Below are 23,083 nucleotides of genomic sequence, written 5' to 3'. Positions count from 1 at the left end.
CATATGAACTCCTGTGTCCAAATAGCCTTTCCATCCATTGCTGGAGAATCCAGGGTAATCCTGAAGTGTTAGCAACCCTCTTTGGTGCACCATGCTTGTGTGTGAGTACCCCAAAATGGCATGGTCTGTTCTGGAGCTTATAGGACCCTGCCGGATTACTTCGTTGAAGTCACAAAGGCCAGTGAAGAGAGTGTGCTGATGTCAGCACTTTTGGGTGCCAACACTTGAAATTAGGCTATGTAAAAGACATGTGGCAAAACATGAAGGATCTGCGAGTGAGGTCCTGAGATCAGCCCCTGAGTTACCATGCTCATTTCACTTGCCACAGTGTTGTGACCTGCTGCAGCTGCAAAGATGCAGATATCTACATGGCTGGTCATGTGGAGAATTGGCAACAGTGAGTGACTGCTCTGTGGACACTACAAATTTCCAATGGCCAGACTTCACAATCTAAAGTTTCTTATGAAAGGTTCATGATGGGCCAGCTCCTATAGCATTAAAAACCAGTTGCCCAACATTTTTAACTTTTACTCACCTGACAGCTTCTGAAATGTCTTCCCACACAGCCTTTTGAACCCCTGACAATTTCCTTCCACTCGCAGTGACTGGATTCCAGGATGGCTCTTTATATATAGGGCCTGAGTAGTGAGCAGCCCATCTCCTAAATCATGTCTTGCCTCTGCCTAAGAAATGTTTCCATGGTCAGCCACCCCAACTGGTGCCAGCACCCATTCCCCAGCAATGAAGATCACGCCTCCGAAGCCACTTTTTATTGAGACGGACGTGCATAATTGGGAATTTTTCTGACTCCCACTACCTGCCTTGAGGATGAAAACCCAGGTCCATGATGTAGAATTCCAATATGTGCTATAACACATTCATCAAAGCTTCATGAGCCAGACAACCTACTGTTCTTAATTTTAGGGATTTCAGGATTCTGATGACTCAGAATTTCCAAGAAAGTTGCAAGCAATGCGAGGCCCTGTACCCCTCAACAGCCCTGGAAAGCAGTGTTACTGGTTGTTTCTGCAAGTGGCCCAGATTGAACGAGAACAGTGTGATTTTCCACAGGGATGACTAAACAAGAGTGTAAATGCAATTGAGTTGTAGAGCTAATAATGAAACTGGGAAGGGATCAAAAAAGTCAACACGTTTTGTCAGATTACATGGATGAGTGCAAGTGTGTAAGGTGTGAATAGGTGTGAATGCGAGCATGTAAATATGAATCATTCTGCGCAACACCATGATCTGGCACTTATTTTTGTTTGAAACCCACTTGTTTCCAGCTGTAGCCACTGAACATTGATAGTGGAGGTTTGGGGAGGAGTGGTAAGGCATGCAGGGAGGATGTTGGCGGTGAAACCAAACAAGCAAACTGCTCTGTTCTGGATGGTGTTGAAATTCTTGAGTATTGTTGCCTTTGCATTCATCCTGATTACTGGTGAATATTTCATCACACTCAAGACTTGATCCTTGTAGCTGGCAGAGAAGCTTTGAGAGGTTATCGGCAAAAGCCAGTCATCAACAAGTAACCTACCTCGACCCTATGCTTGTAGTCATAGTGCTGATGTGTCTGCTCCAGTTCAGCTAATAGTCAGAAGTGACCCTCAGGATGTTGATGGTGGAATCTTCAGTGATATCGGTGTCACTGAAGATGAAGGGGAGATGGCTGGACTTTTGTTTTCAAGATGCACACCTAGTCTGGATGTTATCCAGGGCCTATTGTAGGCTGGTATGAGTTGCTATATCTGCAATACAAAGACACTCAAGAAGGCAAGGATGGTTGATGAAGGGAAATGGAAACAAATGCCACACTAGTACAGGAGGGGTCACTTAGCTGAGCTTGAGATGCATGTTTGGAATAGTGTAGAGTGAGCTTTAATCTGATAGGACAACTTGATACTGACATTGGGCACCTGAATTGAAATATCCTTGATTTCCCTATAACATCCTTTCCCTTGACAAAGACTAAAACATTATTTTAAAAAATAATAATTGCTGATGAAATGCATTGATGCACTAGCTATAGATCATAGAAGGATGTGATGCCACATTCCTTTCTCTCCCCGAAGTTCCCCTCTAGGTTACATTCTTTTTGGAATGCCCAAAATTGCCAGTAGATGTTTCTCTTCAAAGACTGAGATCTAGAAGTGTTTAATGCTGGCACTGTATGCATAAAAGAGAAAATGCTCCATTCTCCAGTACCAACTTATCTCACATTGATGAGCATAAAGACTAACTCAAAAAAGTCAAAAGAAAACCATGTTTTGTCAACGGTTGATCATACCAGAGATTTGTAGTGAAATTTTTAAATTCTCACCCTTGCTTTCAAATCCCACCAGGATGTCACCTCTCCCCATCTCTGTAATCTCCTCCAGCGTTGCAGCCTTCAGAGATCTCAGCATTCCTACAATTCTGGCCTCTTGCACACCCTTGATTTAATCATTCCACTATTAATGGTCATGCCTTCAGCTGCTTAAACCCCTTTCTCCTCCTGTAAAACATTCCTTAAACCTAAACCTTTGACCAAGCTTTTGGTCAGCTGTCCTAATAGCTCCTTATGTGGCTCGGTGTCAAACTTTGTTTCACAAAGTTCCTGTGAAGCGCCTTAAGACGTTTTGATACATTAAAGGCACAATGGAAATGCAGGTTGTTTTTTGTTGAAGGGCAGGGAATTTTGAAGTGAAGAGAGAGTGCCCTTGAAATGGCTCTGTGAACATTAGAGAATGAATGCTTCACACATTCATATGACATTCCTTTGCAGGATACTTTAATGGAAGTGCTAACCCGTTTAAAACAACACATTTGTTTTAAAAGTGTTCAAAGGAATTTCACACCAACAAGTTAAGAGTTAGTATGTTAACATTCACACACCATACTTTTAAAGCCAGTGTTTCTTGGCACCTTCTGTTAATGAGCGTCCTAACAGAACCCCATCATATCAGAGTCTGTGCAGTACTGGTGAAAACAGCAGGCGGCAAGTGAACCTGCACTCCTGAACAGACAATTAGTTTACTGATTTTGCTGTGGGTCTGAGTGACCTGGAGATTTCCCTGGAGTTTCAGTTCTGCAGTCTTCCTGTCTCAAATAATCAATAATATCTGGTGTTCTATCCAGAAAGGAGCCATGCAGCACATGCACTTCAACAAACTTGCAATAGGGAACTTCCTGGGCTTATCCTGAAGCATTCTGCTAGAGCAAAATGGATGTCTGACTCCAAAAAATCCCACATTTCATGTGAGGGAAAGGAAAACGAGTTTCAACCTTGCAGGGAATGTTAGCTAAACGTCAGCAGTGTCTGGAGACTGCTGTGGGGTTATGACCTTTCTGCATATTCATAAAAAGGGCCTCATTCATCATAATTCATCTGAAAACGTTAACCAACCTAATGGGGGTGATGTGTGAAAAGTGATTGGACGGTTAGAAATCTGTCTCTTGGCTCTGATGGAGAGGGTCTAATTGATTTCATTGTGTGGTAAATAACCCGCCTGCATAAGCAGCATCAGATCATTATCTAACTGCATTTCAATTGATTTGCAGCAATCGCTGAACATTTTTTAAAACCATAAATACGTTGAAAGCTTACTGGATAGAACAATAGAGAACTGCATCAGAAAGGCACCTGGGTTGAAAGAACAATGTGCTGCTCATACGGACAGACAAGATATTTGTTATTTTTGCAATTTTAAAGTGAAGACAATATAATAACCTGCCATTTGAGAAAACTGTCTCCAATCTACACAAAGAATTATTTGCTTTCTCCCCGGCCTAAAGTACAGGACTTTCTCTTATAATCAATATATCTTTGAAGCCTAAGCACAGTATCACATAAAACACTACTTATCCATTTTTCATGACTTTTCCCTCTTTTCAACTTTAATGTCTTCAACATTAAGAGCCTTGGTTTTACAACAATGGACTTTTTGAGAAATCTAGACTCCAAGCCCCCGCGTAGGGGAAATTTTTAATTACATCTAATCTAAAGGAGTGGGACTAATTGGAGAGATCCCGCAAAGAGCTGACACAAGCATGATGGGTTGAGTAGCTTCCTTCTGAACTGTTTCCCTAGACATGTACTTCAGCTTGTGGATGGTACAATTCTGTTTAAATATTTGGTTTGCTGATCCCAATGGAAATTTACGGAATCCTTTCTGGCCCTTTGGTGTTTCAAATTTGGTCCTGAATGACCTTTGAGAAACCAAGATTCTCACATACAATGCGAATGCAGACATCCATGTGACAGACTTCAGGCCAAAGTCTGTGCTCAAGCCATGCCTCTGATTCATTACAATAAGTAAGATTTTGAACCAAATATTTACTCTTGTTTGCAAGGTGGGGCAGTCTAAATTAAAGCTGGAGTTGCCTAAATTACTTTCATATAAAATACAGTGCAGAAGCTGGCCATTCAGCCCAACCAGTCTACGCTGGCATTTATAATCCACAAGAGCCTCCTCCCACTTTAAACTAGCTTGGCAGGGGTGTGGGAACCAAGGAAAATATTAGAGATGAATGCCAGAGCGCACAAAATACTGGGAGGGACAGATAGCACTAGTATAGAGAATACTAAGTTAACAGGTAAAGTCAGGGTAAGGGAGAAAGTAACAATATCTAAATCAAGGTTGCTATGCATGTATGTGAATGCACGGAGTATAGTAAATAAGATTGGGTAATTACAGATGCAGATTGCCATGTGGAAATGTGATGTTGTGGCGATAACAGAGACCTGGGTCAAGGAAGGGCAGAACTGGGTATTAAATATTCCTGGATACAAGGTGTTCAGAATAGAAAGGAAAGGAAGGAAAGGAGGAGGGGTGGTGGTATTGGTTAAGGAGAGCACTGCAGTGCTGGAGAAAGAGGATGTCACAGAGGGTTCAAGGTCAGAATCAATTTGGCTAGAACTAAGAAACAAAAAGGGTGCAATTACATTGCCAAATAGTGCGAAGGGCGTAGAAGAACAAATCTGCAGGGAAAGTACAGAGAGATGCAGGCATTATAGAGTAATTATAATGGGGGACTTTAATTACCCAAATGTAAACTGGGACAGTGGTAGTGTAAAGGGTGGAGAGGGGCAAAAGATCCTAGATTGTGTTCAGGAGGATTTTCTACAGCAGTATGTGTCCAATCGAACAAAAAAAGACACAGTGTTGGACCTGGTTCTTGGAAATGAGGCGGGCCAAATAGATCAAGTGTCAGTGGGGGAACACTTAGGAGACAGTAATCATTGTATTATATGTTTTAGGATGATGATAGAAAAGGACAATATGCAATCCAGGATAAAAATAATTAACTGGACAAGAGCCAACTTCAATGGGGCAAGAATGGAGCTGGGCCAGATAGACTGGAATGAAAAATTGGCAGGAAAAACTGTAGCTCAACAATAGGCTACCTTCAAAAAAAATTGGTTTGGGCACAGTCAAGGTATATTCCATCAAAAAGGGAAGGTAGGACAAACAAATCCAGAGCTCCCTGGATGAAAACGGAGATTGAAATTAAGATAAAGAAGAAAAAGTGCACTTATGGCAGGTGTTAGGTAGGAAATACAATTGAAAACCAAGCGGAATACAGAAGGTTCAGAGGGGAGGTGAAAAAGCATATTAGAGAAGCGAAGAGGGGTTATGAGAAAAGACTGGTAGCCAACATAAAGGAGAATCCCAAAGTCTTCTATAGGCATATAAATAGTAAAAGGGTGGTAAAAGGAGGAGTAGGGCCGATTAGGGACCTAAAAGGGAATTTACATGTGGATGAAGGAGCCATGGCTGAGGTATTAAATGAATACTTTGCATCCGTCTTTACCAAGGAGGTAGATGCTATCCAGGCCATGGTGACAGGTGAGGAAACTCTGTCACAAGGAGGGTTCAAAATTGATCAGGAGGAAGTGTTGAATAGACTGTAGGTACTTAAAGTTGACAAGTCACTAGGACCAGATGAGATACATCCAAGGATATTGAAGGAAATGAGAGTAGAAATTACAGGGACACTGGCCATAATCTTTCAGCCTTCCCTAGACTCAGGGATGGTGCCAGAGGACTGGAGAATTGCAAACATTACGCCCTTGTTCAAAAATGGCTGCAAGGATAAGCCCAGCAATTACAGACCAGTCAGTTTAACTTCAGTGGTGGGAAAGATTCTAGCAACAATTACTCGGGATAGAATTAGTAGTCACATGGAAAAATATGGGTTGATAAGGAAGAGCCTGCAAGGATTTCTACAGCGGAAATCGTATTTAACTAACTTGCTGGAGTTTTTTGAAGAGGCAACAGAAAAAGTTGGTGAGGGTAATGCTGTTGACGTGGTGTACATGGAATTTGAAAAGGCATTTGACACAGTGCCACACAACCGACTTGTGAGAGAAGTTATTGCTCATGGAATAAAAGGGACAGTAGCAGCGTGGATATAAAATTGGCTGAAATATAGGAAGCAGAGCGTAATGGTCAGTGGATATTTTTCAGGCTGGAGGAACGTTTGCAGTGGAGTTCCCTAGGGGTCGGTATTGGGACCCTTGCTTTTTCTGATTTATATTAATGATCTAGATCTTGATGTGTAGGGGACAATTTCAAAGTTTGTGAATAATTCGAAGCTTGGGAGTGTTGTGAACTGCGAGGAGGATGGTGTGGAACTTGAAGAGGACACAGACAAGTTGGTGGGATGGGCAGATAGGCAGCAGATGAAGTTAAATGCAGAGAAGTGTGAGGTGACGCATTTTGGTAGGAAGAGCATGGACAGATAATATAAAATAAAGGGTGAAATTATGAAGTGGGTGCAGGAGCAGAAAGGCTTGGGTGTATGTGTGTATATAGATCATCGAAGGTGGCAGGGCCAGTGGAGGGAGCAGTTAATAAAGCATATGGTGTCCTGGGCTTTATTAATAGGGGCATAGACTACAAGGGCAGGGAGATTATGCTGAACTTATATAAGACCCTCATTAGACCTCAGCTGTAATATTGTGTACAGTTCTGGGCACCATATTATAGGAAGGATGTGAACACATTGGAGAAAATGCAGAAGGGGTTTACAAGAATGGTTCCAGAGATGAGAAACTTCAGCTATGAGGGTAGATTGGAGAGGTTGGGACTGTGCTCCTTGGAAAGAAGGCGGCTGAGAGGAAATTTGATAGAGATGTTCAAAATCATGAGGGGCTGGACAGAGTAGATAGGGAGAAGCTGTTCCCACTCATAAAAGGATCAAGAACGAGAAGGCACAGATTTAAAGTGATTTGTAAAAGAAGCGAATGGGATGTGAGAAAAAACTTTTTTACACAATGAGTAGTTCTGTTCTGGAATGCACTGCCTGGAAGTGTGGTGGAGGTAGGTACAACTGAGGCATTCAAGAGGACATTAGATGATTATTTGAATAGAAACAATGTGCAAGGGTATGGGGAAAAGACAGGGCAATGGCATTAGGTAATAATGCTCACTTGGAGAGTCGGTGCAGACATGATGGGCCAAATGGCCTCCTTCTGTGCTGTTAAGATTCTATGATTGTGATTCTGTGGTACCAATTCCCATTCTGTCCCCATAAGCCTCTATTCTCTTCTTTCTCACACATGCAACATACCTTCAGTTAAATTAATCAAAATCACCTTCTTCAACCAACAAGTTTCACTATGAAAGCTGTCTAATCTATGGGCAGAGTTATCTTAAGAATAAATAATACATTCGCAGTGGAAAGAATTGCAAATTTCTTTGTGAACTATAGATGAAAAACACCGAGTTTGTCCGGAAGTAGCTGAATCAATAAGGTGCCAGATTTGATCCTAGGTTTGTGCTGAATAAGCTGATCTCAATCAGGCCACTGAAAGCAACGCTTAATTAGTCTCAGTGTTCTTGAGCTACGAAGGAGAAAATTGGTCAGGATTCCCTTTCCTGATTGATGTTCATTGACTCCTGGTGGAAATACACAAGGTGAGGACAGAAAAGGTGAGAATTATGCAGTAAATCCAAAGTCAACCTGACTGAGAAGAGGCAGGAGGCAATTTGGATGCAGACTGTTCATCACATGCTGACAGATGTGCTACATATTTCCATCATTAAACCTATTTTATAAGAAAATATTATTGGACTATGCTTTGTTATGGGGAACCTGCTACTTGCCCTGGTTGTTATCTGCCTTACATGTAGGCCTTTTGGATTGATTTCAGGTGCTCTAAATAGCCTTTCCAGGACATGCTTTGCTGCATTTGCTATTTTTAACGAAAAAGTGGAAGTGAGTTAAAGTAGGAATAGAAGAAAATGTATTCTTCCGTCTCTTAAAGGGAGGGGTTTGGCAGGAGTTGCATTGTGCAATATAAGTTCTACCATCTAAAATGCAAGAGTTCAGAAGATTTTCAATGAATTGCGAGAAAATTCAATTCCACAAAGAAGATTATACAATGTCTCTCTTTGAAGTACACCCCTCAGGAAATACTGGCCTATAACTCCCTAACAACAAGCAGAAACATCTGTTTGTTTTTCAAAGTTCTATCAGCTTAATTGCATAGTCGAATTTTATTAGAATACCTGGATTAACAGTCCATGGAAGGTGTGTGCTTGATGGCCAAATGGTCTTTCCTGCTCTTTATGCTCTCATTTCTTGTGAAGAACTTGTGCAATTTATATTGAACATGAATCCAATGAATGAAGCTTTAAATCCACACAATACACACTTCAGAAGGATGTCAGTTTAAACTCCCCACCACAACTTGAGTGCAGAATCTATACTGGCATTCCAGTGTAGTTGAAAGGCAAAGCTGCATTTACAGAGATGCTGCCTTCGGATGAGATTTTAAATCAGGGTCCCTGATACACAAGGGATACACAGAGCCCATCTATCTTTTCAATGGGGGAGGTTAAATGGTACCAGGGCCCACTTAGGAAGAGCCACAGCCATTGGCAACATACACCTCCTTATAAATGACCTGGTCTTTTTCAGTTGGCTATGGAATGTCGAAGTTGGAGAATGGCGATTGTGATTACATAGACTTACAGAGGATATACAACATAGGTCCAACCAGTCCACTTTGGTTTTAAACTCCAGTTGAACCACCTCCCATCTTTTTCTCAACTACCATAATAACCATCTGTTCCTTCCTCCCTCATATGCTTGTCTAGTATTCCCCTTAAATGCGTCTTATATTTGCTTCAACCACTCCTTGTAGTAGTGAGTTCCACATTCTTATTATTCACACCACAAAAGGGAACATTCTCTCTGTATTCAGTCTATCAAAACCTTTCATAATTTTAAAGACCTCTATTAGGTCACCCCACAGCCTTCATTTTTCAAGAGAAAAGAGACCCAGTCTGTTAATTCTTTCCTGATATGTATGTTCATGCATTTCTGTTATGCATTTCTATTGTAAATGTTATCTGCACCCTCTCCAGTCCCTTTATGTCTTTCTCTTTAGCTCCCATGCCCTAAGAGGGCACTGGTGACCATGGGCTTTCATGTTAATCTTGCTCTATAGGCATGGATCATCTTTTTTGGTGATACATTCATCCAGTTCGCGAAGCTCTTTAAAAAGATCGTTCTTTGTCTACCTCGATCTCTTACACTATCGATCTTTCCCATCAGCATCAGACTTTCTAAATCATAATTTATTATGTGCCCAAGAAATTCCAACTATCTCTTCCTCATCTTGGTTAGCAGAGTTCTTTTGGTCTCAGATTTTACTTGCACCTCTTCACTGGTAGTGTGACTTATCCAAGATATGTTCATTATTCCCCTTAAAAACCACAACTCTGCAGCCTCAATTCTTCTTTGCATTGCTTCACTGATTGTACAAGACTCACTTTCATATGTCAAAATTGGTGTCATGTAGCATTCCAGGATTCTCAGCTTTGTTTTCAGAACTAATTTTGAGTTGATCATAATCGTTATCATGTTTTGAAATGCATCTTTGGCCATTCCCATCCTTCGTCTTATTTTTCGGTTATACTTTCGGACTGATGTTAATATACTTCCTAGGTAACAAAATTTGTCTCTGATCTTTTCATTCTTCACTGTGACTTTAAGTTCCAGTATGATTTTCTTTTTGGACACTACTAGACATTTTGTGCCTCTGCATCCTTTTTATAATTTTTAAAAAATTCATTCATGGGATGTGGGCTTCGCTGGCTAGGCCAGCATTTATTGCCCATCCCTAGTTGCCCTTGAAAAGGTGGTGGTGAGCTGCCTTCTTGAACCACTGCAGTCCATGTGGTGTACGTACATCCACAGTGCTGTTAGGGAGGGAGTTCCAGGATTTTGACCCAGCGACAGTAAAGGAACGGCCGATATATTTCCAAGTCAGGATGGGGAGTGGCTTGGAGAGGAACTTGCAGATGGTGGTGTTCCTATGTATCTGCTGCCCTTGTCCTTCCAGATGGTAGTGGTTGTGGGTTTGGAAGGTGCAGTCTCAGCAGCCTTGGCGAATTCCTGCAGTGCATCTTGTAGATGGTACACACTGCTGCTACTGTACATCAGTGGTGGAGGGAGTGAATGTTTGTGGATGTGGTGCTAATTAGTGGGCTGCTTTGTCCTGGAAGGTGTCAAGCTTCTTGAGTGTTATGGGAGCTGCACTCATCCAGGCAGGTGGGGAGCATTCCATTACACTCCTGACTTGTGCCTTGTCGATGGTGGACAAGTATTGGGGAGTCAGGGGGTGGGTTACTCATCGCAGGATTCCTAGCCTCTGACCTGCTCTTGTAGCTACAGTATTTATATGGCTAGCCCAGTTCAGTTTCTGGTTAATGGTAACCCCCAGGATGTTGATGGTGGGGGATTCAGTGAAGGTAATGCCATTGAACATCAAGAGTTTGGAAGGCTTTAATATGGCAATCAGAACTGCATGCAGTATTCAAGGTTCAATACAGGTTTGGCATAACCTCCCTACTTTTCAATTCTATCCCTCTACAAATAAAGCCTAGTGCTTGGTTTGTTTTTTTATGGCCTTGTTAACCTGTTGGCAGACTAATAACAATTGCTAAACTCAAAGTACAAAAGATCTTGAGGTGTTTTGACGTTGTGACAAGGTGCTATAATATGCTAATATTCCTTTTTAAAAGTCTTTTAAGTTTTAAATCTTCTCTGACTTTTACATTATTACTAGCTCAAGGGAGAATTTTTGGCACGGCGAGCGGGGGCAGGACCCGCTCACCAAGGCGTAAAATGACACAGGGTGATGTTGGGCGGGCATGCATCCTGGCATCACCGCGTGTCATCTAGATTTTCAGTTCAGCAGGCATGCAACCGAGTCAGCTGCATGCCTGCCGAAATCCTGTTAAGACCATTAACTAACCGGTTAACCCTTTTGAGAAAGCTGCCTGTTCAACCTTAAGTTTGGTGGGCAGACAAAGAGCCCAGGCGGCCTTCGCATTTTTCATGGAACCTCATCCACGGGCGGGATGAGGTATCATGAAGGGTTTATAAATTGAATAAGTTTTTCCATTAAAGTTGATTGACATGCCCCAGCTCATGTGGCACTGTCACAAGTGGGGACATGTCTTTATTAAAATTTTTTAAACTTATCTCCCTGAGGCACCTCTGTGCCTCAGGGAGATTTCTGCACTCTTTCGCGTGCATTGTGTGCAAAAGGGCGCACTCCTGACTCAGGGAACCACCCCACCCCACCCCCCCGCCCGAACAGGGACTGCACAGGGCTTCTGGATGTGCGTCACGCTGGGCGGGCCTTAATTGGCCCACCCATGTAAAATGGTGGCTGAGACCCGAGAGCGGGTGCCGATCAGGTCCGCACCCGTCCCTGCACAACCCCCCTGACAGGAAGAAAATTCTCTCCCCAGTCTATATTAGGATGGTTATAGCTCCCCCATTGTGAGCACTCTATAGTTTTGCACTTATCTGTAATTTCCATGCAAATTTATTCTTCTACATATTTCCCACTAGTTGATGGGAATACACTCAGTCTGTACTGGCACTGTTTCTTAGCTCTAACCAAATATATTCTATCATCTCTTTCCAGCACTGTAATACTTTCCTTACCAATACTGCCACCCCTCCTTCTTTCTTTTCCTTCCTATCTTTACTGAACAGCTTGTATCCAGGAATACTTAGTACCCAGTCCTGCCCTTTTTTGAGCCAGGTCTCCGTTATCTCCATAACATGATATTCCCATTTGGTTATCTGCACCCACACGTCACCAACTTTATTTATCATGCTCCATGCATTCACATACATGAACTGTAAACCTAAATTAGACCTTATTGTGTTCTCTCTTACTTTGACCCCACCTAATAACTTATAATTTCTTACTCTAGTTCTATTTATCTCTCCCAATAACAACAGCAAAACTCAAATAAAACAAAAAATTGCCATCAATTTCATTGGGAATCAAGTTAAATATAAATTTGACTTTTCTCTTGTAAATTAAGAACCATGCTACATTATTTGTCTAGGCCTCTGGGTTAATAACAACTTGCATTTATATAGCACATTAACATTATAAAATGTCTGAAGGCACTTAACAAGAGCGATAACAATAAAAACATCTTGACACCGGGTCACATAAGGAAAAATCAGGAAAAATGCCAAAAAGCTTGATCAAAGAGGTAGGTTTTTACAAGCATCATAGAACAGGAGAGGGAGATAAAGAAGCAAACAGGTTTAGGGAGGGAATTTCACCCACCCAGATGAAAGCACATCCGCCAGTGGGGTATATAAAATCTGGGATGAGCACGCAGGAGACCAGGATTGGAGCAATGCGGATATTGTGAAGGCTTGTAAGGATGGAGGATGCTATACAGAAAGGGAGGGATGAAGCCATGGAGGGATTTGAAAACAAGAATGGGGATTTTAAAACTGAAGTGTTGTTGGCTAGGGAGTCAGTGAAGATCAGCAAGCACAGGATTAATGGGTGAATAGATCTGGAGCACGTTAAGATACGGGTAGCAAAGTTTTGGATAAATACAAATTAATCAAATAATGGATTCAGGAACATAACCCTATTTTCACTGGAGAGTCACTGGGACAGGATGGGTGAATTGTTGGTGGAAAAGGAAAGGAAGAAAAATAAACGAGACAATGATGCATAGGCTCAACAACAATCAATGATCAGAATGTGAACCTGATTATAACATTTCATGATTTGGGATCAAAACATCAGCTTCTACTTGACGGCAACTGAAGATCTCTTATAGTATGTTTTGGCTGTGGAGGTGCAGCACTGATGCAGAGGTGGGTGCACAAATGCTCACTTCCATGGCAGTGTTGGGATCACAGGCTTAGAGGATTCCCCCATATCATTGAGGTCCCAATCTCAGCAGGGCAACTGAAGGCACCTATCTAATAGATGCCAGACACCTTCTCCACTGGAAGGAGCGTTACCCTAGGGCTGGTCCTGTGTATCTCTGAACAGCTTCTCAGCTTCAGTTGGCTTCTGGGAGATCATGAGAGAACAAAGGTAAGAAAAAGAGAGAAAAGCTAAACCAAGTAACAAAGAGATCTCCCAGGTTTTGGTTTTTGTGGTAGGAAGACATAAAAGTTAATTTGCAACATCAGAATTTTATGAATAGGAATTCTACTTCATCAGAAACTATCTTGTTAACTATAATGTCACTGAAAGTCTTTAGAAAGATTTTTCAGCTCATGGTAAATGGCCTTACAAAGCTATCTCAGGCAGTTAACAGAATTCAAGAAGAAGTCTGGAACATTGCTTCAAAATAACTATAACTCCTGGTTTGACCAGGAAACACAGTCAGGAAATGCAAATTTAGGACTGATACAAGAAAGCTCTTCACACATACAGGGTTAAAGTTAATCCAAGTGACGGGGTCTTGCCCACTGGCTGGAGAGCTGGTGAGAGCCTCGCATCGCCTCCTTTGGGGAAGATCACAGGAGACAGGGGGAGGGGGGTCAGAGACAAGGGCACTCGGTCACTCTCAGTGGCAACCCCCCACTTCCCGATACTGGGTCCCTTGATTCGGCACTGAGTGCCTGACAATGAGAGACCTCCCTGGGAGATGAAAGCAAACATGTCAGGGTTTGCTTTTCAAGCTCTCCGCATGGCAACTACCCCATCCGCTGCTGGTTGAATTAGCAGCGGAGCGGGAGGCTGTCCAGAAGCTTGCCCAACCTGGACTTAATCAGGGTGCAGACAGGGCGGGCGGGATCCCCACCTGGCACCCTCCCAGCCTATTAAAGCCTCTCATCTTGAGGGAGGGCATTAAATTCTGCCCTGAGTTATGAATGTGTAGAATAAACTCCAGATAGATAATTGGTGTAAAAACCATGGTATGATTTAAGAGACAGAGCAAGAGCGAACATGCATTTCAATCACACCTTTCATGGCCACAGAACATCCCAAAACACTTTGCAGTCAATAAAGTCCTTTAGAATTGTAGTCATAGTTGTAATGTCATAAAAAGTAGCTGCCAAATTACACACAACACGGTACCAAAAGCAACCTGAAACTACATAACGAGACAAGCTGTTTACTGACATTGGTTGAGACATCAACGTTGGCCAAGACACTGGGAGAACTCCCCTCCTCTTCTTCAAATATTGTCATGGATCTGAGAAGGCAGACTGAGCCTTGGCAAATAGTCTACCCAAAAGATGGCACCTCTGACAGTGCAGAACTCCCACAATATTGCAGTGGAGTGTTAGCCTAGATTATGGGTTCAATTTTAACAACGAAAAACATGAGACTTTGGGCTCGGATCAGATGTTAAAATCTTAGAAATATGAAAATCGACCCCAACCTTGACTTCAGGTTTAACTGAGACTGATCAAAGGGAGGTGCAGCTAAATTGTTCCCAGGAGATGATTAGTGGTTATTTTAAATATTTTAATGAGGCTAGTGGTCTCTGACTTAAAAACAAAAATCATTGGAAAATCTCAGCAGGTCTGACAGCATCTGTGGAGAGAAAGACAGAGTTAACGTTTCGAGTCCATATGACTCTTCTTCAGAACTAAAGAGAAGTAAAAATGTGGTGAAATATATACTGTTTAAGGGGGATGGGAAAGGTGAAACTGGATAGAAGGCCAGCGATAGGTGAAGGCAAAGGAGGGATTGTGAAAGATGTCATAAATAAAAGGTCAAAGGGCTGTTGACAGGCTTGGGTGGGTGAAACCCCCAGGGCAGGCCACAGGAGCAGGTGTCTCCAATCTCCAACATTGGGTGGGGGTGTTGGGGGGAGGGTCTCTGACTTAACCTGCTTAGCAGGTTTTATAGTGGGTTTCCCACACTGTGGGATACTGAGCAACTGAATAGAGGTGAGGACAGCTTTAAATAAAAGCCAAGTGCCAAGTCAGCACTTCTTGTGGGCCAGGAGGAGAAGCACTTCCACTGCACCCCCCCCAACCCCCCAACCCCCCTCCACCAGCCAAGCTCTCAAGCTCTCCCCTCATTCAAAGAAAACTGAGGTCAAGGATTGGAAAGCCCTGCTCTGCCAGCTAACACCTACACCCAATGTTGGAGATCTGAGATACCTGCTCCTGTGGCCTGCTCTGGGGTTCTACCAACCCAAGCCTGTTAATCAGGCTGCTATCTGGGTGGAGAAACCTGATGAGGAGATGCACACCATGAAAACACCATAGGAGATGGGGAAATCCAGACCGCTGGGTGTCTTGTATGAAATTCCATGTAGTCCTCCTCACCCACCCACCTACATAACCTGCCCTATTAATATTCCTTCAGGAATGGCGCTTGAACTATTATCTTCTAATTCAGCAGGTAGGGTGCTATTACTGAACCACAACTGACTCTTAAGTCCTGAATGGTAAGATCCTGATCGCCATGGTACCATTAGAAAGAGCTGATAAGCTGGGGGCTTGTACCTGCTAAACAGAGAAGTGAAACAATCAGTGGATGATTCCATTCCTTTATACAAAGTACAGAAATACCACTGACCAGGCATTGATGAGATTGTAAATACCCTCACATGGATTGTGCTGCCTCACCATAAATCCAGTCAGATGGCTAGACCTCTTTCAACAGTGACTCGTTCAGATGCTCTTTCCCAATACATTAAACTGAGATCATGTCTGGTTCTGATACGCATTAAGGTCCCATGGCATCAAGTGAATTTCTCCTGGTGTCCTCCCAACATTCTTGCCTCAACCAACACCACTAAAAATCTGATGTTTTGCTGGTTCATAAAGGTGGCTGCACTTCAAAATTTAATTCACTGCATAGTGTTTTCATACATTTTGATGGTGAGAGCCACATAAATGCAAGCCATTACTTAATATTCTCCAAGTATCTGCCTTTTGGCATTCCCCATCTGAAATCTTTAGGGGTCAATGAACACCTGCACCAGAGATCAGCTCAAACATCAAACTCTATGCAGATCAGTGTCCTCAATAACTGGAAAACATTCTCACAAGTAATCACTTATCCAATCTCATACCTTTTTAATCTGTCAGTTTGATGCAAATCCTTTTTCCTGATGTTGTGCCAAGAGCTTTGCGTGTAATTTTTCTGTTACCCAGTATGTGTGGTTTTTTTTTAGATCTAATTCAATTTTAACCATACAGTGGTACACTGAGTGCAACCATCTTTGTACATTTGTCTGACTATTCAAAGCTTCTGACCAGGCTTAGACTTGCTCTCCTTTAATATAGCTCAATAAATAAATCAGTATTAAATAGGAGCTGCATTGTGACTTGGGTGGAAATAAAAATGTCCTTTAGAAGCAGACTGGCACATAACAGAGATAGCTATACCTCACTAATCACTGTGCATGGAACAGATGGACACAGACTCATAGAATCGTTTAGTACAGAAGGGGGTTATTCAGTCCATCAGGTTTGTGCCAGTTCTTTGTAACAGCTATCCAATTTGTGCCACTCCCCTGCCCTTTGTCCATTGCCCTATAAATTGTTCTTTCAAGTATTTATCCAAATCCTCTTTGAAATTAATATTGAATCTTCTTTCTCCACTCTTTCAGACAATGTATTATAGATCTGGCAATACACTGCATAAAACATTTTAGTTCGTCTCCCTTTTGGTTCTTTAACTTAAATCTGTGTTTTCTGGTTACCAACCAATGTTCTGCAAGTGGAAACAGTTTCTCCTTATTTATTTATCAAAACCATTTGTGTTTTTGAACTACTGTATTAGAACTCCCCATGCACCAGATAAATGCCTCCCTGATTAAAGCACAGAATTTCAATGGACCTAAACAATTCTGTCATGACTCAAGGACCTTGACCATTTTTTCACAGAAAGATTTTGGAAATGAGTTACACTTAAGATGTATGTTTTAAATTAAAGTGATTTCATATAGCTTTTACAAATTTCCTTTCAGACAATTGCTGTGGCCGTTGAGACAAAAAGGAGTTATACTTTAATGAACCAGGCAGTGAAGATGTATTTACACAATAGCTAGGGACGATAGTTAATTCATCATCTCACCTAAGACTTCCAGCAAACATCCGCATCTACTACTGTTAGGTCTGTTAGCCATTGGAACCCTACATGGGTAACTGCAAAGACTCTTGAAAAGCGAAAAAAGGTAGACAGTTTTCTGACAGGACAATTGGTGAATCACTGAACTTGGAATGTTGGAAAAATAGTTTTCCTGTCGTCAGAGGTAACAAAAGGGAACGAAAAACCTATGTTCAGGGTCAGTCTGGATGGCCTGGTGAAAGAAAGGCTGAGGCAGTTTATGGTGAAGGACTAGTGCCAATGGGTTGATACCTTCTGCTACCTTGAGTCACTCATCACAGAAGATGAAGAGTCTACCAAAAAGATTCAGGCTAGACATTGTGAATTCACTTAAAAGAGTATAGAGTAGCCACAGCATCTCAATTACAACAAAAATTCATCTGCTGAAAGCCCTTGTGTGGCTGGTGACAATGTATGACTGTGAAAACTGAATAATTAAGAAGAGTGACGAGGTTTGAATAAGAGCTTTTGAAATGCAAAGGCTCAGACGGATATTACATGTGCCATGGACAGCCCAGCGGACAAACAAGTGGGTGCTCTAGAAAGCTATTGTTAAGATGAACTTGTTTGAGGCAGTGATATCAAGGAAGCTCACATATTTTGGACATGTGATGCAAATAGGAGGGAAGTTTTTGGAAAAAGGGAACATGCAAAGCAAAACACCTGGAAAATGTGCACAAGGAAGATCCAAGATGGATGGATAATATCAGAATGTGGACTTGCCTCCCCATAGGGCAGGCAGTGAGGGCAGCGATTGTTTATAGTATAGCCAAACCTCAGAATGAGGACAGATGAAAGACAGACGGACACAGTGCCAACCAAGGTTTGTTAGCAGGAAAGGGGGCTTAAGCAAGGAGATTGGAGCCATGAAATAAACAGCAAGATATTGTAATGATAGTCCCTTTCATAATCACATGACACCCCAAAGTGCTTTAGAGTCAATTAAGTGTTTTGAAATGTTGCCACTGTTATAATGTAGGAAACACATCAGCAAATTTGCACACAGCAAATTCCCTGAAACAGCAACATGGTAATGACCAGATAATGTTTTTTATCAATTATGTTGTTGAGGAACACTGGGGAGAACTCCACTATTCTTCTTTGAAAAAGTGTCATGGGATCATTTACATCCACATAAGAGCTCAGGGCCTTGGTTTCACATCTGAACCAAAAGTCAACACCTCTAATAGTGCAGCATTCCCTCAGTACTGCACTGGAGTCTCAGCCTAGATTTATGTGCGTAAGTCTGTTGAGTGGGAATTGAATTCACAATCTCTGACTTACAGGTGAGAGAGCTGCCAACTGAGCCACTGCTGACACTCTTAAGAGTGTATCTGGTTAAGAATTATCCAACTTCCTTTTTCTTTTTTTCCCTTTTCAGAAATCTTTTTTCAAGTCATTATTCCACAGCCAAGGACAGGAGGAACTAATCAGCCTTTGCCAATATTTATCCATAAGCAGAGAACAAGAACTGGGTGAGTAGCTTGGGCATTTTTCCCTTCTGTCCTGTAGGGAACTGTTGCATTTTAACTCAATGCTTCTCCAACTTGGAATGGACACAACTAGGAACATGGCTATGAAAAGGTTATAGAGACCTGTTACCCAACACTGAAACCTCTCCCTGCTTAATTCCCACTAGTCCTGTCTGAGGCATCTTGACTAATTCTAGAACTAGGGGTCATTGTTTAAAAGTAAAGGGTTGCCCATTTAAGACAGAGATGAGGAAATTTTTTTCTCCCAGAGAGTTGTGAGACTTTGGAATTCTCTTCCTCAAAAGATGGTTGAGGCAGAGTCTTTGAATATCTTTAAAGCAAAGATTCTTGATAAGCAAAGGGGTGGAAGGTTATCAGGGGTAGGCAGGAATATGGCGTTGAGGTTAAAATTAGATCAGCCGTGATCTTATTGAATGGTGAAGCAGGTGCGAGGGGCCGAATGGTCTACTCCTGCTTCTAATTTGTATGTTCATATGTTTGCATGCTATGGATTGTTTGCTAGTCAAGTTTTGATGCCTCACTCAAATGGCTATTCCTTAAGTGTGCACTGAGCTTTGGTAGGCTATTCATACTGGAAAGGCGTCACACCCATGATCATACCTTCATAGCTGATTTCTCCCCTTCATAGGTGTCAAGACCAATTGCAACATCTTAACTGCTATCTGGGTGAAATCAGCTAACTGAACATAGACTGAGGACCTAACCTAGGCTTTTTTGGTCATGTTGCTGCAGTGTTACTCTGGACTGTACCTCTGCCTATGATACCATGAAGGGAACCCTTTTCCAATCTAATGTTAGAATATTTGGCATCAGAGCTGTGTAAATATTGTTAGAGCTATCATATTCAAAGCTAAGAGTGCTTCTACAGGTCTGCTGGTGATTTCAGATATACAGAGGGTGCATCTGTCATGTGGGACTAAGGTGCCATTTGCCATTCCTAGTGGAGAATGTTGGTGCTCCGGGTCAACAGTCTCTCTTCCAAATGTTTAAAATAAGTTGAGTTAAATCATAGAAGATCATTTCTAAATTATTTATCAGGAATATGAGGCACAAATAAAATAATTCATTCTACAAGTCTGCACCATGCTTAGCTAGAACTGGATGTCCTGTGACTAAGGAATGTCATATTTTCGTATCAAAATTATGTAAACAAAGTTGGTTTATACTGAGGTTACAAAACAGAAACTGTGGATTGCTGCTTTTTCCTTTCTCTCTGCCACGCATTATTCCACAGGACACAGGGTGACCACAGAGACCTGTGCAGGCTAGTCAATTCTTGTTAAAAGCCAAAGAATTTCTACTCACCCAAGATTGGCTCTTGGGGAAAAGATACTTATTTGTTACCATTGATATAGATGTATTGTAGCTGTACAGAAATAATCTGGCATTATTATATTCCAGCAGCAGAACTGGCCAGGAAAACAGGGCGAGCCAGTCTCAGTCAGTTTCCAGTGGACATTGTCCACAACATAAAACTGCCCCAATTTTGGCTCAGAATGGCAATCTTATTGAGGGGGCACAAGTTGGCTGGTAAGGGAAACAGAAAATTGTCACACTGGTGCAGCCAAGGGAATTTTTCTCCTCCTAGGACTGAGAAACATTTCTGGACAGACTGGAGAATGCTTCCTGCAACACACCTGACACGGGAATGCCTGATGTTCATGTGGAAAATGTTCCATTCCCCAGAATGAACATCTCATATCTCCATCACAATAAATAATTAAAAATAGAAACACAGAATGTTTGGGAAATGCGGTTGGGGATATCAGGTTCACAGTTTGTCAATTTGCCTCAGTAAGGAGTAGGTCACAGACATATAATTATACACAATTTTCCAAAGCAATACATCGTTAACTATCTTTCCAGCCCAAGACTGGCACAGATGCTCGCAAATTGGTGCTAAACCTCTGTGAAGTTATCTCTGAATGTTGCTTTTGTTTGATAATTACAGAGATCTATTTTTTCACTTTGTTAAAATTCTAAATGAATCAGATCCACTCCATGAACTAAATACCACATGGTTTCTGATATGTTGTAATTTAAAATCAAGAAAATCAAAATACAGCTATCCAGGCAAACCAGTGTTTAAGCTGTCGACACATTGACTCCAATCTAAAGCTGAGGACTGTGCTGAGAGGAGATGTGAGAAAATAACAGTGTCTTTGAAACATGGAATTATTAAATATGCCTGTTTTTGATGGAGAATTTACTTTTTATCCACCTTCTCCTGTTGTACATTTTCATCCCTCTTACAACAACAAATATCCTGACATAAAGATTTCTTCAGACTTAGCTGGTTGAGAGAATGAACAGCCCAATCACACAGACCAAAAGAATTCACTGAAGAATTGAGGGCAAAGAGCAAGCCCATCCCAGCTCGATGACAGCAGTCTTAGTTGAGGCAGAAGGTTGTAGGCTCGAGTCCCACTCCAAAAACTTGAGCACATAATCTAGACTGACAACTCCAGTATGGTACTGAGGGACAGCTGCATTGTCAGAGGTGCCATCTTTCAGGTGAGACATTTAACTGAGGCCCCTCTCAGATGGATGTAACTGTAGTACTATTTGAAGAACTGCGGGGAGTTTTTCCTGATGTCTAGTCAACATTTCTCCCTCAACCAGCATCACTAAAAACAGATCATTTGGTCATTTATTTCATTGCTCTTTGTGGGGCTTTGCTTTGTGCAAATTTTGCTACCACATTCCCTACACTACAACTGCAGTGGTTGCAGTTCAAAATACTTCACTGGTTTTGAAGCATCTCTTGAGGTATGAAAGGCACTGGATAAATCCAACTGATTTCTTTCAACGCATCAGTGCCAGTTCTTTACTAACATCTGCAGTAGGTTTGACTTCCAATTTTGGTGAAGTAGCTGATCTCAACTAAGGTGGTGATGTTTGTCCTCAAGAATAACAAAAGCAGCCAGTGTTACTGTTTTCCCGATCACTACCCAGTGACCTGTGTGCATGATGATGAGATAGGGCTCTGTTGTTATGTTCCCCAGTCTATTGGTACACACCGTCTCGGCTCCTGTGTGAAGAATAGTTATTTGGGTGAGATACCAGATGATACCCATGGTACTGAACCCCAGCAAGAAGTTAACATCTTCTCTATGGGAGGGAAAAAATCTGGTAGGGAGTATTTATGAAAGAAAACACAAGATCTTGCTGTGTGCAAAGTGGCTGTCATATTTCCTACATTACAATACTGGCTACACTTCATTGGTATTGAGACATCCTGAGGTGTGAAAGGTACTATATAAGTGCAAGTTCTTTCTTCCATTACATCTGTGCCAATTCTTTCTTAAAGTCTGCACCAGGTTTGATCTCCAGTCGTGGTGAATTAGAAAAAAGGAAGAGACTAAGCAAAAAAATAGAAAAAGTACAGGAGAGGAATAAGGTTATATGTAGCTATTTTCAACTGCCTCAAATGATGCCAGAAATATGTAGTCAGTTCAGGATGAGATACTGCAGACATCCTCCTGACTGCTCTTGGGGTGGGTCGAGGACTATTTTAGTTCTTTTTCTCATCATTCACAGGCAAATACTTTTTCCCTTTTTTTTTGTGCCATAAGGAATGTACAAGTTTAACAGAAAGGCCAATTTATTGGCACTATGGAGATCATTTTTAATGTTTAGTTGAATAGACATAAACTACAGATTATTTCTATGTAACGTGTAGAATTATTCACACCAGTAGCCTGAACTCAGTGCTCCTGGTCTTTAGGGGGAAAGGGAAGTATTCAAATGCTGGGATTAACAGTAACAAGCCTGGCTGAATACATGTATGTAGTTCATCAAATAATAAACTTGAGTTATCTCAAACTAGACTAGCGAAAGGGTTAAATGGTTAAATATTTGTGCATGAAATGTTCAAAGATAGTAAAGCAGTAAAAGTGTGTGGGAATGCAACCAGATTGCACTGATAGGCCTGAAAATTAAACTCAGCTCGCACTGAGCGTGAGGCTCTGCAAAAAGTTAATGAACTGAAAGCAACCTTGATCAGTGAGTCAGAGACTGGGATGCGGGGCACTCCCCTCTCATGCTGCCAACCTTTGCTATGACATTCATCAACTTTCCCCCTTGATCTCTCAACTGCAACACATAGGTTTTCTAATCAGTTTCGAGGCCTAAAGCATGCCTCCCAACTATCCAACATAATGTAGAACAGCATCCAGCAAGGGTTAACCCTTTGAGATAGTTTTGGTAATAACCAGGCTATTGAAACAAT

At 41.7% G+C, this 23,083-nt stretch overlaps 1 protein-coding gene and 1 long non-coding RNA gene across 6 annotated transcripts in view; one reads left to right on the top strand and one right to left on the bottom strand.

Moving 5' to 3' along the window:
* The window catches only part of bcas3 (BCAS3 microtubule associated cell migration factor), a 1,011,809-nt gene that overhangs the window by 248,419 nt on the left and 740,307 nt on the right, over positions 1-23,083 (bottom strand). The gene's annotated exons all lie outside the window — the stretch shown is intronic.
* LOC121283102 overlaps positions 18,536-23,083 on the top strand; it is a 79,356-nt gene continuing 74,808 nt past the window's right edge. Inside the window, exons 1-2 of the long non-coding RNA XR_005944189.1 lie at positions 18,536-18,645; positions 18,741-18,834. This is a non-coding gene — a long non-coding RNA (uncharacterized LOC121283102). The remainder of the gene's footprint in view (positions 18,646-18,740; positions 18,835-23,083) is intronic.

This window comes from Carcharodon carcharias, chromosome 10 (assembly GCF_017639515.1).
Source record: "Carcharodon carcharias isolate sCarCar2 chromosome 10, sCarCar2.pri, whole genome shotgun sequence".
In the NCBI taxonomy this organism is placed as follows: Eukaryota; Metazoa; Chordata; class Chondrichthyes; order Lamniformes; family Lamnidae; genus Carcharodon; species Carcharodon carcharias.
The sequence above is the reverse complement of the archived record's forward strand: the minus strand, read 5'-3'. Positions and strand labels throughout refer to the sequence as shown.